Source organism: Suncus etruscus, chromosome 20, assembly GCF_024139225.1.
Source record: "Suncus etruscus isolate mSunEtr1 chromosome 20, mSunEtr1.pri.cur, whole genome shotgun sequence".
NCBI classification, from domain to species: domain Eukaryota; kingdom Metazoa; phylum Chordata; class Mammalia; order Eulipotyphla; family Soricidae; genus Suncus; species Suncus etruscus.
In genome coordinates this window covers 32,735,908-32,748,099 of record NC_064867.1, presented here as the reverse complement: position 1 = coordinate 32,748,099, position 12,192 = coordinate 32,735,908, and the positions used below count along the sequence as shown (strand labels likewise).

Sequence of the window (12,192 nt, the reverse complement as noted above, 5' to 3'; positions counted from 1 at the left end):
GAATGACACAGAGCCAGCACTGGGGAGTCTCTTCTTGCTCTGACCTCAGTCATGTCTCCTCCCAGATTCTCTACGTGCTGAGACACCAAAGCAATCCTATTTTGACAGCCTGGGGTGGTTTCTGTCACTTCTGGCACTGAAGAAGCCCTTTTGCTAAAATGGGGCAGAAAGAGGGATGGTCCAGTTGTTCTGCAGAAGCATTTCCTAGCCCCTATCACAGAGCAGCCTCGTAGCCCATTCTCATAGGAGGAGTAAGAGGCCCCAGAAGGAAGGGCACTGGCCTAGCACTTGGTTGACCTGGGTTTGACCCATGGCATTGCATATGATTTCCTGTTTCCCTTCAGAAGTGATTTCAGAGCACAGAGCCAGGAATAAATATTGCACACTGCCAGTTGTGACTCAAACACTTCCACCAACAAATACATTATAAAAGTTAAAATTAAGTTCTGAATAGCTCCTATAGGTTTTATCCCACTAAAATTTATCATCCAATCTGCTTGGAATTCCAGCTTAGTTAGTTAGTACTTGGATGATTTCCCAATTAACACTACATAAAAAAAAAAGTAATAATTGCCATCCCAGCTCTGGGAGAGTCAACATAAAACAAAATAAAGACAAACTCGATGGTCTTGACACTAATTTTTATGACACAAATTTATAAACTGATTTTTGTAAAGGACCAGGTTTTGAAAGCATATTTCACTGGATGTTTTCTACTTGCATAAGTAAAGTATCATCAAAATAGTTGTTTAAACCAGTTGTCAGAGAATCTTTGCACATAGGAAAAAAAAACCAGCAAATGGCTGTTAAGTTGAAATGTTGTTTTGACATGTTAGGAATATTCAGAATGCTCACAATGAAAAATAAAATAAAACCCTCAGTTTTCTTAAGAAACCACCTTGAGTGGCCTCTAGATTTCTTTTTTTTTTTTTTTTTTTTTGGTTTTTGGGCCACACCCTGTGACGCTCAGGGGTTACTCCTGGCTATGCGCTCAGAAGTTGCTCCTGGCTTGGGGGACCATATGGGACGCCGGGGGATCGAACCGCGGTCCGTCCTAGGCTAGCACAGGCAAGGCAGGCACCTTACCTCCAGCGCCACCGCCCGGCCCCTGGCCTCTAGATTTCTAATGAAGAATGATGATACAGTTTGAAGGAAGTATCGAGGACTGTTTCAGATAGTGCTTTGTACCGGATCTGCTGAAGCATCAGTCCAGTTTGGATTCCTGTGAAAGTTATTTTCTGTGTAGACATTCTTATTGAGTATTGTCTTTAAAATCAGACAGTCTCTTCTATATGGAAAGCATTTTTATGTTTTCTAATTTAAAAATTAATATTTTCTTATAGATATTGTGCAATAAAGCTCAAGTAGGCTGTGTGGTTATTTGCAGATGCTTTAACAACTGATAAAATTTTACATTTGTAAAATTAATATATTGTACTGGTACAAAATAGTTTTAAATTATATTTTAAAAAGTTAAAATAAAAGTTCTGAATAACTCAATCGAGGCAGCAGTTTGCAAACAAAGGAAGGAAGAGGGGTCAGAATGATAGCACAGTGGGTAAGGCTTTTGCTTTGTACATGGCTGACCCTGATTTGATCCCTGGCATCCCATATGTCCCCCACCCCAAGCACGGCCAGGAGTGATTCCTGAGTGCAGAGCCAGGAGTAATGCCTGAGCACTGCCAAATGTGGCCCCAAAATCAAAAAGAAAGAAAAAAAAGATAAGGGGGGCCAGAGCAATAGTACAGCAGCAGGGTGTTTGCCTAGCACTTGGCCGACCCTGGACAGACCCAGGTTCGATCCCCAGTACCCCACATGGTCTCCTGAACCTGCCAGGAGCGATTCCTGAGTGCAGAGCCAGGAGTAATGCCTGAGCACTGTCCAGTGTGACCCCAAAATCAAAAAGAAAGAAAAAAAAGATAAGAAAGAAATATTGAAAATATGTATTTTAAAATGCCGTGTTCAAGAGCATCTTTGAGCCTTCTGATTTGGGAGGACATGGTGTGTATATATATTGGGACAAGCCCCAGGTGAACAAATATATGTTGTTGCTTCCTGCGTTGTTGTTTTTTTTTTTTTTTTTTTTTGGGCCACACCCAGCATTGCTCAGGGGTTACTCTGGGCTGTCTGCTCAGAAATAGCTCCTGGCAGGCACGGGGGACCCTATGGGACACCAGGATTCGAACCAACCACCTTTGGTCCTGGATCAGCTGCTTGCAAGGCAAACACCGCTGTGCCCTGCTTCTCTGGGCCCTGCTTCCTGCTTTTATAGTTGTATTTTGAACAACTATAAGTGTATCTTAGTGCCCTTCTTTTTCTATAAGTGCATAGATTCATTAACTGTCCATGTCTAGTGTTCTCAATAGTTAGCTAAAGACACTTATTTTTTGTTTGTTTTTGGGTCATACCGACAGCACTCAGGGTCACTCCTGGCTCTATGCTCAGAAATCACTCCTGGCAGGCTCGGGGGTCCATAAGGGATGCCAGAATTCGAACCACTGTCTTTCTACATGCAAGGTAAACGCCCTACCTCCATGCTATCTCTCCAGCCCTGGAGATCACTTTTGAATGAGACTTATTTCATCTTTATCCTTTCATTGGATTGGGTTCATCAGTTTAATAAACTACATGACTTAACAAAATAAGACATGCTTGAAGCTGGAGAGATAGCACAGGGATTAATGTGCTTGCCTTGCACATGGCCAACCCTGGTTCAATCCCTGGTACTGGATACGGTCCCCCAGTATCACCAGGAGTGAGCCTTGAGCACTGATAATTGTGAACCCCCATCTCCCACTACTACACACACACACACACACACACACACACACACACACATACACACACACACACACATGAAACTAACCAAACAGGGGCCGGGTGGTGGCGCTAAAGGTAAGGTGCCTGCCTTGCCTGCGCTAGCCTTGGACGGACCGCGGTTCGATCCCCCGGTGTCCCATATGGTCCCCCAAGCCAGGAGCAACTTCTGAGCACATAACCAGGAGTAACCCCTGAGCATTACCGGGTGTGGCCCAAAAAAAAAAAAAAAAGAAACTAACCAAACAACATTCTACTTATGAGAAAATTAGACCATCAGTAAAATCATAAAGTTTTTAAAATAAAATATTTTTGTATTATAAAAGAGATGACATTAAATACATTAAAATAATATGAATGCGGGGCCAGAGAGATAGCACAGCGGTGTTTGCCTTGCAAGCAGCATTCCATATGGTTCACCGTGCCTGCCAGGAACTATTTCTGAGCAGACAGCCAGGAGTAACCCCTGAGCACCGCCGGGGGTGGCCCAAAAACCAAAATAATAATAATAATAATAATAATAATAATAATAATAATAATAATAATAATAATAATAATAATAATAAATATGAATGCTGACTACTAGGTATCTTTGAAGTTTTAATTGTTTCTTTGTTTTTTGGGGGTCACACCCAGCGGTGCTCAGGGGTTACTCCTGGCTCTACACTCAGAACTCATTCCTGGCAGGTATGGGGGCCATATAGGATGCTGGGAATTGAACCTAGCTCTGTCCTGGGTCAGCCACATGCAAGGCAAATGTCCTACCATTGTGCTATCTCTCCTGCTCGCTCGTTTTGTTTCTTAAAACGTAATAAGAAGTGTCAGTAAAAACACACAAATCTAGAAAGCAACGTGGATTCAAAGTCACCTAATGTTTAGAAACGAAACAAAAAGCAGCAGATCAACAGCAACAAATTGCTGAGCAAACCTCAATGATTTCATTGAGAGATAAATTAGTTTTTGTTTGCACTCAGAAATTGCTCCTGGCTTGGGGGATCATATGGGACACGGGGATAGAACCGAGGTTGATGCCTGACCCCTTGCACCACTGCTTCGGTCTCTCTCAGGCCCACAATTGTACTTTATTTTTTAAAAAGCTTAATTTCCACTTACCTATAAACAAGAAATATAAAATATATTATTTTATGCCTGCCAAGAGGATAGGCTTGGAAATGGATGGGAATCTGGGAACAATGGTGGAGGGAATTTTATAAGGATGGGGTTATTGGTCTTAGAACACATACATTATGAGCAACTATGTAATACATAATCTTCAAATAAAGTGATATACCTAAAATATGGCAAAAGTCTCTACCAGGGAAGACCTTGCCGCTACCCTGGCATTGACTTATTCTGAAGAGTGTTCTCTTAACACCCAGACGACTTAGCAACAGCAACAGCCTGCTTGCAGGGCAGGGCTCTCTGCATCTAATAATGAGGTGAAACTAGAAGTTGCTCCACATCATCCTGACTTCGATGAAGGAAATGCACAGAAACCAGAATCTTTAACTACAGGAACCTGACACCAACAACAGCAAAAAAATTTCACTGGGAGCACACAGAATGACTCAGTGATTGGACAACCTAGAATGCCTGGAGCCCAGAGTCGGTCTTATGCCAGACAACTTCAGGGGTAAGGTCTCCTTGTATTTAGACCAAGGCTTCCCCCCCACCCATTTTCCCCATATTTTTCTGGGCCTATACAAACAACAATTGCCACTCTCACACCATTATTACTGTACTTTTTTTTTGTTTGTTTTTTGTTTTTTTTTTTTTTGGGCCACATCCGGCGGTGCTCAAGGGTTACTCCTGGCTGTCTGCTCAGAAATAGCTCCTGGAAGGCACGGGGGACCATATGGGACACCGGGATTCGAACCAACCACCTTTGGTCCTGGATCAGCTGCTTGCAAGGCAAACGCCACTGTGCTATCTCTCCGGGCCCTACTGTACTTTTTTTTAAGAAGAAGAAGAAGGAGGAGGAGGAGGAGGAGGAGGAGGAGGAGAAGAAGAAGAAGAAGAAGAAGAAGAAGAAGAAGAAGAGGAGGAGGAGGAGGAGGAGGAGGAGGAGGAGGAGGAGGAGGAGGAGGAGAAGAAGAGCTTACTAAACTTGAAAAATAAAAAGTAACTGTAGTAAAAGCCTTCTTGAATACAGGTAGGGGATGGGAAGGAGAAGGGGGGGCAATGGTGGTGGGAATGTTGCATGATGAAGGGGATGTTCTGTTAATGATCGAAACACAACTATGATTGTGCTTGTAATCATGGTACTTAAAGAGTTTATATAAAAAAATTATGGCAAAAGTGGGGACCGAAGTGATTGTACGTGGCTGACTCAGGATAGACCTGCGTTCGATTCCCAGCATCCCATATGGTTCCCGGAGCCTGCCAGGAGCAATTTCTGAGTGCCTAACCAGTAGTAACCCCTGAGTGTCACTGGGTGTGGCCCAAAAACAAACAAACAAACAAACCAAAAAAAAGGCAAAAGTGGAAAAAATTATTAAGAGGCCAGAGCAATAGTACAGCATAGTGCATGTGGCTGACCCAGGTTTGATCTTTGGCTAGAAGCAGTGCATAAGAATGTAAAACCAGAAGTAATTCCTGAGCATTGCCAAGTGTGGCTCAAAAAGAAAAAATAATAATTAAGAAATCTAGGCCTGGGGCCTGAGAGATAGCATGGAGGTAAAGTGTTTGCCTTGCATGCAGAAGGATGGTGGTTCAAAACCCGGCATCCCATATGGTCCGAGCCTGCCAGGAGCAATTTCTGAGCATAGAGCCAGGAGTAACCCCTGAGCACTGCCGGGTGTGACCCCCCCCCAAAATCTAGGCCAGAGATATAGTTCAGTGGGTAGAGAATTCACTTTGTATGTAGCCAACTCTATACCTGACATCCCATGTGGTCCCCCAAACCTCAGCAAGAGTGAACTCAGGACCAGGAGTAAGCCTTGAGCATTACTGTTTATGACCAAAAAAAAGTTATTAAGAATTAGAAGTAGGGCCAGAGTGGGTAGAGCATTTGTCTTGCATGCAGCCAACCCAGGTTCAATCCTCAGTATCCCATCTGGTTCCCTGAATCTGCCATGAGTGATTTCTGAGCGCAGAGCAAGAAAAGAAAAGAAGTCAGAACCAATGAATTCCCAAACAACTACATGAGACCAAACAATTAGCCTTTGATTTAAATGTGTAACTGCTATGCCTTAAACTTATGAGTAAGGAAAATAACAATTTGGGGTGGTGCCAAATCCTCACTGCTAATGTGAGACAAATTTTTGCAAGGGTAAGGGATGTCTTCCTATTAACCCACCTACTTTACGGGATGCTGGAGTGGAGAGATCTGCCCTACCCTCTTACGCCAGAAAAACAGATTGTGCAAAGGGGCAGGTGAGGCAAAATGCTGGAGTTTTGAAATGCGGAAGTGGTCGTTAGTCTGCTAGTGGCTAATGTCAAATGTCAACTTCAGGATTAAGGGATCTAGGCTATTAAAAAAAAAATGTGTAGGGCTGGAGCGGTGGCGCAGTAGTAAGGCATTTGCCTTCCATGTGCCTAACCTAGCCAAGATGGCGGTTCCATCCCCTGACGTCCCATATGGTCCCCAGGCCAGGAGCAATTTCTGAGCACATAGCCAGGAGTAACCCCTGAGCATCACCAGGTATGGACCCCAAACAAACAAACAACAAAACACACACACAAATGTGTAACTGCTGATTTGTTTCCTCGAAGAAGCCTTTTTTACATGGTGCCTGTTTCATGTAGGACAGTTTTACCTTTCAGTCAAGATGCTTTATCTCCCTACCCCAGAATCAATGTCTAACTCTTCAGATGTTTATTTAACTTCAAAAAGTTAAATATCTTAACTTTTGAAATTTGAAATTAAATATATTAAATGTTTTTATTTCTTTGTTTTATTGTTTTTATTGAGCAGTGGTGTTTTTTTTTATTTTTCATTTATTTTATTTTATTTTTCATTGTTTTTATTGGTGGACCACATCCAATAGTGCCCGGGGGCTACTTTTAGCTCAGGGCCTGGGGTAAGGGTAATTTCAGGACATAACAAGATGATGGAATTGAAATGTCAAAGAATCTGAATGTCCCTGTTGTTCAAGAATGGATGCCCGGGGCTGGAGAGATAGAACAGCGGTAGGGCATTTGCCTTGCACGCAGCCAATTTAGGACAGACAGTGGTTTGAATCCCAGAATCCCATATGGTCCCTGGCACCTGCCAGGAGTGATTTCTGAGCACAAAGCCAGGAGTAACCCCTGAGCATTGCTGGGTGTGACCCAAAAACAAATAAACAAAACCCAAAAACAAACAAAAAAATAAATGCCAATAATTAGGGGTATGTGCAAAGATGCTGGGCACCATTAGTCAATGGAGAAACTCAAATCCAAAACCCAGCACCCTCCATGCTTGGTGACAGAGATAGGCAGTCACCAGCAGCATGGCAGAGAACAAGAAGCATGTGGCTTGCGTCCATCATCAGTGGGAATAAGAAATGGTGCAACTTTGGAAAATCTTTGGGTGGGTCCTCAAAATATTAAAAAGAGAATCCCCTGGGTCCAGAGAGATAGCACAGTGGCGTTTGCCTTGCAAGCAGCCAATCCAGGACCAAAGGTGGTTGGTTCGAATCCCGGTGTCCCATATGGTCCCCCATGCCTGCCAGGAGCTATTTCTGAGCAGACAGCCAGGAGTAACCCCTGAGCAATGCCAGGTGTGGCCCAAAAAAAAAAAAAAAAAAAAAAAAAAGAGAGAGAGAGAGAATCTCCTGGGAGTCAGTCCTTCTAGTCTTAGTACTCATTCCAGAGTGGAGACTTATGTCTACCTCTGGCACCAAACCAAGTGACAGAGCACATTGTTTGTGAGGCCGTGGATCTGCTCCCCAATAAGGCATGGCTGCCTGAATGTGATGCTGGTGACCCCTGAGCAAGGCTCCCTCCCCCCCCTTACTGGAAGTGTCCCCTTAAAAAAGAAAAGAGGGGACAGAATGATAATACAAAAAAATAGAGTGCTTGCTTTACGTGCAGGCAATCCAGTTTCTATTCTTGATAGTCCTCCAAGGTCGCAGGAGTGATCCCTAAGTGCAGAGCCAGAAGTAAGCCCTGAGCACAGTTGTGACCCCCCAAACAAAACAAAACAAACAAAAGAATGCATTCTTGGGGCTGGAGTTATAGTATGGAGTATAGATGGCAGGATTGAGTTCAGTTTTTGGCACCACCAATGTCCCCCAGCACTACTAGGAGTAGTAAGTCCTCAGTACCACCGGATGTGGACCCAAAAAGAAGGAAAAAAAAAAGTGTCTTAGACTGGAGCAGTGGTGCAAGCAGTAGGGCATTTGCCTTGCATGTGCTAACCTAGGATGGACAAGGGTTCGATCCCCCTGTATCCCATATGGTCCCCCAAGCCAGGAGCTATTTCTGAGTGCATAGCCAGAAGTAACCCTGAGCATCACCCGGTGTGGCCAAAAAAATAATAATAATAGGGCCGGCGCGGTGGCGCTAGAGGTAAGGTGCCTGCCTTACCTTCGCTAGCCTTGGATGGACGCGGTTCGATCCCCCGGCGTCCCATATGGTCCCCCAAGCCAGGAGCGACTTCTGAGCGCATAGCCAGGAGTAACCCTGAGCGTCCCCGGGTGTGGCCCAAAAAACAAAACAAAAACAAACAAAAAAAAAATAATAATAATAATAATTATAAAACAAACAAAAAATCCACGTGTCTTCACAAAATCATATATAGCATTGTTTTCAGCAGTATTATTCATCACATTGTCCCCCTTTCCAGTGGAAACGACCCAAAGGTCTGCTGAGTGGAGAAACAGCATGTGACCCAGTACCACAAAAACGTTTTGTTCACTGGCAGGAGGAATATGGGGCTGACACAGCCAAAACCCAGGTCAGCCTCACAAGCTTAGCACTGAGTGAGAGGAGCTGATGTTGGTCACTGCAGTGACTCTGTGGATATGAAACATCTGGAACCAGAAAATCCACATAAAAGCTGAGCTGTGAGTGCCAGCAGGCAGGGGAAAGGCAGCCAAAACTGTGGGGGTTAGGAAAAATGATTAAACTATTCTGAATGGCAGTGGTTATGATGGTCACACATCTTGGCTTCTCGATTACAGAATTGTATAATCTAAGGGGCAAATTTGAGGCTGGGCTAGACCAAGGGCAAACCACATGTCTCCCCACTGTGAGACCCTACATTCTATCCAGGCACCTCAAAAAAAAAAAAAAAAGAAAAGAAACGAAGGGCCAGACTGGTATTCGAGCTCTTATGAATTGACATTACTGCATCAGCCCAAAGGGCTTTCATGCATATTATTATAATTTTGGAATGTAATTTTTTGGGGAGTTGGTTTTTGACTCACACACAGTGGCGCTCAGGGATTACTCCTGGCTCTATGTTCAGAAATCACTCCTGGCAAACTTGGGGGACTGTATGGGATGCCAGAGATCGAACTCGGGTCCGTCCTGGGTCAGCTGCATGCAAGGTAAATGACCTACCACTGTGTTATCACTCCGGCCCCTGGAATATAATTTCTTTTTTTTTGTTTGTTTGGAATATAATTTCTATGTTAAAGTGTTACTCAATATCCCTGACATTAATCCTGTTTCTTAAATGTGCCCTTTTATTTTCATAAGGCAGTAATAAAAAATTATGATTAGTAAGGGACTGAAGAGATAGTGCAGCAGATAAAGTCTTTGCCTTGTACATGCCAACCCGGGTTCCATCCCCAGCATCACATATGGATCCCCTAGCACCGCCAGAAGTGATTTCTGAGTGCAGAGCCAGGAGTAACCTCTGAACTCCACTGGGTGTAGCTCAAAACAAAACAACTCTCTCACCAAAAGGATGAAGGACCAAAGAAATAGTTCAACAGGCTTTGCATGCAAGAGGCTCAAGTTCAATTCCTGGCATTGGAGCCAGAGTGGTGGCGCTAGAGGTAAGGTGTCTGCTTGCAAGAGCTAGCCTAGGACGGACCAGGTTTAGATTCCCCCAGCGCCCCATATGGTCCCCCCCAAGCCAAGAGCGATTTCTGAGCGCATAGCCAGGAGTAACCCCTGAGTGTCAAAAGGGTGTGGCCAAAAAAACCAAACAAACAAAAAATCCAAACAATTCCTGGCATTGCATAATTCCTTAAACTCTATCAGGAATGACCTCTGGACTTTGAGAGTAGCCCCTGAGCACCATCAGGTGTGGCCCCAAATGAAATAGAAAAGGTAAATTTTGGGCATGTGAATGTTATCTCTCCAAAACTATTACTGGGTGTGGGAAAAGGCTACTTGGGGGCCAGGGTTTGTCTCAGCAGCAAAGTTCATCCCTTACTTGGATGAGAACTGGCTTCGAGCCTTGCACCACCACCACTAACAACAACACCACTACCAATAACAGCATCAACAATAACAAATGAGAAAATACTTTTGTAAAATAGGAAGGCAAAGGGCAGGGCAAGTCCCAGATCTGAGAGATGCTGCCCAAGAAAGGGGCTCTGTGGCGTGCAATTTCAGAGGGGACCCCAGCCTCAATTCCAGAAATGTCAGCGCCTGGGCAGGCCTCATGATTAATAGATGGGATCCACTGATGTAGCCCCAAGGATTCACCTCAGCCTTCACTCACCTCAGCTGCCACTTCCCTGCCAGGAAGATAAGGAAGGGTTGGAGTCATGCCTGGCATGCACTTGTCTCTAGACGCAAGTCTCAGCACCTCTGAGATAGTCCTGGTGGTCCCTAGCACTTCTGCGGAGACCTTTTCCTGCTCTCCAACAAAACCACACAAACCCCAACACACATGCCAACCTTTCTAGTTAGGGATCTCAAGTTTGGGGCCGTATTTTTGGGGGGGTTATGCCCATAGGCACTCAGGGGTTCCTCCTGGCTCTGCATTCAGAAATCACTCCTGGATGGGCCCGGAGAGATAGCACAGCGGCATTTGCCTTGCAAGCAGCCAATCCAGGACCAAAGGTGGTTGGTTCGAATCCTGGTGTCCCATATGGTCCCCCGTGCCTGCCAGGAGCTATTTCTGAGCAGACAGCCAGGAGTAACCTCTGAGCACTGCCGGGTGTGGCTCAAAAACCAAAAACAAACAAAAAAAAAAAAAAAAAGAAAGAAATCACTCCTGGCAGGCTCAGGGGACCGTATGGAATGCTGGGATTTGAACCACCATCTTTCCTGGATCGACTGCATGCAAGGCAAATGCCCTACTGCTGTGCTATGTCTCCAGTCCCCATGGGGGCAGTTTTTAAACAAAAGGGAATGGATAGAGGGGTTAAAGTGTTTATTTTGCAACTCATCATCACCCTAGTTCAAATCCCTGACACCACATGTGGGCTCCTGAGCTCTGCCCAGCTCACTTCTAAACATAGAGTCAGGAGTAACCATTGTGGGTGGTCCATCCCTGCCGAAGCACCCCCCGCAAAAAAAAATGGAGTGAAAGAAACATATCCAAGATCATCTTTGTTGTGTTGCTTCAAAGGAAAATGAATCGGAATCCAGATGAATAATACAGTGGATAGGATGCTCATTACCTTACACACAGCAGACCTTCATACAATCCCCAGAACTCCATAGAGACCCCCAGGCTTGCCAGGATCGACTCCTGAGCACAGAGCCAAGAGTATGCCCTGAGTATCTCTGGTGTGGTTCCAAAATACAACAAAGCAAAGCAAAATCGAGGAAATGGATTTGCCTGAGGTCTGTAGGGTTGAGTAGAGGACTGGAAGGTGGTGAAAAGCGGAAGCCTCAGTTTCTCCTTGCCAAGCTTTCACGAGCAGCTCCATATTAGTTGTTTTTATTCCATGTTTTAACATTCCTGCAAACCTGGGCTTTTTGTATGAATGGGAAGTTGACAATTTCCCATGATCATCACTCAGACTTTAGGTTAGGCTCACTGGAGACTAAAAAATGATAGGATTACCTAGAAAATCGAGAACTCAGAGGGCCCTAATTTATTCTGGTCATTTTATTTAATCCTTGCTTCCTCTGTCACATTCCACCACTGGACAAATAACACGAAGACCCAGTTTTCTTATTAACAACTTCATAAACTGAGCCATATTGAACTTAATCCTTCTGTCTGGGACTTGCCAATCAACTTTTTGTTATTGTTGTGGTCTTTGGGTCACACCAGGCAGCGCTCAGGGGTTACTCCTGGTTCTACACACAGAAATTGCTTCCGGTAGGCTCAGGGAATCTTATGGGATGCCGGGATTCGAACCACTATCCAACCTGGATCAGCTGCTTGCAAGGCAAACACCCTACCGCTGTGCTATCTCTCTGACCCCACCAATGAACTTTTCTGCTTCCTGAGTCTGAACATCTTTTGGATTCAATATATCCATTCTTGAAGATATTGAAGAACAGAGAGTGGGCGAACAGAGACTTGTGATCTCC

The 12,192-nt window shown here is 44.5% G+C and overlaps 1 non-coding gene across 1 annotated transcript; it reads left to right on the top strand.

Moving 5' to 3' along the window:
• The first annotated feature begins 6,003 nt into the window (after window positions 1–6,003).
• LOC125998528 (U12 minor spliceosomal RNA) lies at window positions 6,004–6,152 on the top strand. Its single transcript, XR_007492073.1, has one exon. It is a non-coding gene; the product is annotated as a U12 minor spliceosomal RNA (small nuclear RNA).
• The last annotated feature ends 6,040 nt before the right edge of the window (window positions 6,153–12,192 follow it).